Consider the following 3,009-nt stretch of genomic DNA (forward strand, 5'->3'; position numbering starts at 1 on the left):
TTGTTTTAATCAGGGAGCTCCACCAAACACTGTCCACTGCAATGAGTCTTCTGAATACATATTAAATTTTTGCCAGTTCCCTGTTTTTAAACAGAATTAATGTTTTAAACTATGTCAGCAAGATTTTCCTTTTGTGTGATATTCATATTTATCTATGATTTCCACATTCCACTGGATCATGTTTTAAAAATAATGACACATATGGACATCTTCTCATTGGTCAGTCAGTTAGATATCTTCCAAATCCCTTGGCATAGATGATTGGGCACAATCAAGGCTTTATTTATTTCCTAAAGCACCTCAATGGCTATTTTCTGGATTCCTAGAGCCTTATTTTTACCAATGTCTTCAGTGCAGCTTTAACTTCTTCCTTAAATATTCTTAGTTCTTGGTCATATGCTACTTCCTGAAAAGGTTCTATGCCACTAATTCATTTTGATTCAGTGACTCTGATGACCCTTCTTTTTATCTTCTTTCGACATTATTTACATCACTCATTGTTTTGCCCATAAAATTCTTCAGTGTTGGAACTCCCAGCTTAACTTTGTTCTTCAGCTCGTTCAGCTTGAGAAGTCGAACACACTCTTCTTTTTTTGGTTTTCTTACTCCAGATCTTTGCACATTCACTTTGATATGCTTTGTTTTCTTTAACCACCCACTCAGTTTTAATCACAATTCTGCATTTTAAATTTTCAAAGTGACCCAAAATGAAATAATCATTCCAATTTAAAAGGTTGGTGAACTGAAAACAAAGAACTTGAAATTATTGCACATTCTAGTGCTCATCTATCTATAAAGTGTGTATAATTTAAGAAAAAATATCTGAGAAGTAACGTTCTTGTTAATAGCTTGTGATTCTCTAGGGTGGAGTGTGATGTCATTAGATAGAAATTACTTGACTAATGTAAAACTTCTAGATTCAGTGTTGCTGTATGATCCACAGCTATAAAATTTTATATTACTTTAAAAAGATATATTTTTCTCGATAAAATAGAATGTTTTCCTTTCATGTCTATAAAACAAAAGTTTTTTTATTCTCTCTCTGTCTCTGTCTCCCTCTCTGTCTCTGTCTCCCTCTCGTTCTCTGTCTCTGTGTGTGTCTCTCTCTGTCTCTGTCTCTATGTGTGTCCTCTCTCTCACTCTGTCTCTCTGTGTGTGTCTCTCTGTGTGTGCGTGTCTCTTTCTCGCTCTCTGTGTGTGTGTCTCTGTCTCTGTGTGTGTCTCTCACTCTCTGTCTCTGTGTGTGTGTGTGTCTCTCTCTCTCATTCTCTGTTGCTGTGCGTGTGTGTGTCTCTGTGTGTATGTGTACATACATATTTTATCATCAGCATTTTATACTAGACAAGTAAAGAACTTGTCAAAAGGTTATTTCTTAAGAAGTAATGCCACAGCAAACTAACCTCTTTCCAAAGAACAGTCAGTGACATCTCTCTGCTAAGACAGTCAGGTTTTAAATGAGAAATTGTCTAGCAAATAATCTTTCAGATGTATTAGAATTTCCTTTTCCCCTCCACATCTCTATGTAACAACTTTGATATACCATCAAGAGGCCTTACCTTTGTTCCTGCAGTGCAATGAGGCTCTCCAAAATCTGGACATTAAAGTTGTATGGATAATTGTTGTTGCTATGTGCCATAGAGTTGCTTGTGACTCATACAGAACCTGTGTACGAGAGTCCTAAACTTTGCTCTATCCTTATTGTCTCTAAAACACTTAACCCCATTTCCCCAGTCACTGTATCACACCATCTTGTCGAGGGTCTTCCTCTTCTGCACTGCCCCTCCACTCTCCCAAGAATGACATCCCTCTCCGAGGACCTGTCCCTCCTTACAACATGTCCAAAGTATGTCAGATGAAGCTTCAGAATCCTTGCCTCCAAGGAGCAGTCTGGTTTCACCATCTCCAGGATGAACCTATTTGTTCTCCTAGCAGTCCATGGTATATTCAACTTTCTTCTCCAGCGCCACAGCTAAAAGGCATCAATTCTCTTTCTATTATCCCTTGCTCTCTGACACATAGAAAGGAATTGTGAAGATTATGACTTGGATCAGGCACACCTTAGTCTCCCTACTGACGTTGTTGCTCTTCAGTACTCTGGAGAGGTCTCTGACAGCCGACTTTCCCAATGCAATTTTGTCTCTTGATTTCTGGACTACTGGTACCAAGAGTGTTGATTATGGAGTCAAACAAACGAAAATTGTTAACAATCTCAGTTTCTTCACCATCCAAATGATGCTGCCAATTGGCCCAGTGTTGAGAATCTTTGTTTTCTTGATATTGAGCATCAATCCATACTGAAGGCTGCAGTCCTTGACCTTCTGTAGCAAGCGCTTCAGGTCCTCCTCAGTTTCAGCAAGCAGGGTTATATCATCTGCATAAAGCAAGTTGTTGATGAATCTTCCTCCAATCCTGATGTCACATTTCTCCTCAGACAGCCCAGCTGCCCGGATAATCTGTTCTGCATATATACTGAAAAGGTACGGAGATAGGACAAATCCCTGGCATACACACTTTCTGATTTTGAACCATGCAGTGTCTCCTTGCTTTGTTCTAATGATTGTCTCCTGGTCCAAGTACAGGTTTCACATAAGCACAGTCAAGTGTTCTGGGATGCCCATTCTTCTCAGAGTCAGCCACAGTTTGTTGAAATACAAAATAATATGTTCTAATACAAGTGATGGCTCAGTGGTTAAAATGCTAGGTTGTTAATTGAAAGGTAGGTGGTTCAAGCCAAAACCTCTGTTTATGTAAAGATAATAACCTTGGACACCGTGTAGAGCAGCTTTGCTCAGCCCTTTAAGGTCACTATGTGTTGGGATCCACTGGAAAATATGGGTTGTTGTTACTGTTATGTGCTGTCAAGTAGCTTGCAACTCAAAGGGACGCTATATACAAGAGCCCTAAACCCTACTCTAGCCTGTGACAACCTCACTGTCTCCGACACTCCCACCTCCATTACCCCAGTCACTAAATTGATCCATCTCAGAGAGAGTCTTCCTCTCCTGCACC

General features: G+C 39.6%; 1 protein-coding gene across 1 annotated transcript in view; it reads left to right on the forward strand.

Moving 5' to 3' along the window:
• WDR49 (WD repeat domain 49) overlaps positions 1-3,009 on the forward strand; it is a 199,406-nt gene that overhangs the window by 90,911 nt on the left and 105,486 nt on the right. The gene's annotated exons all lie outside the window — the stretch shown is intronic.

The sequence above is a fragment of the Elephantulus edwardii genome, unplaced genomic scaffold (assembly GCF_000299155.1).
Source record: "Elephantulus edwardii isolate Elephantulus edwardi_28Jun2011 unplaced genomic scaffold, EleEdw1.0 scaffold00088, whole genome shotgun sequence".
NCBI classification, from domain to species: Eukaryota; Metazoa; Chordata; class Mammalia; order Macroscelidea; family Macroscelididae; genus Elephantulus; species Elephantulus edwardii.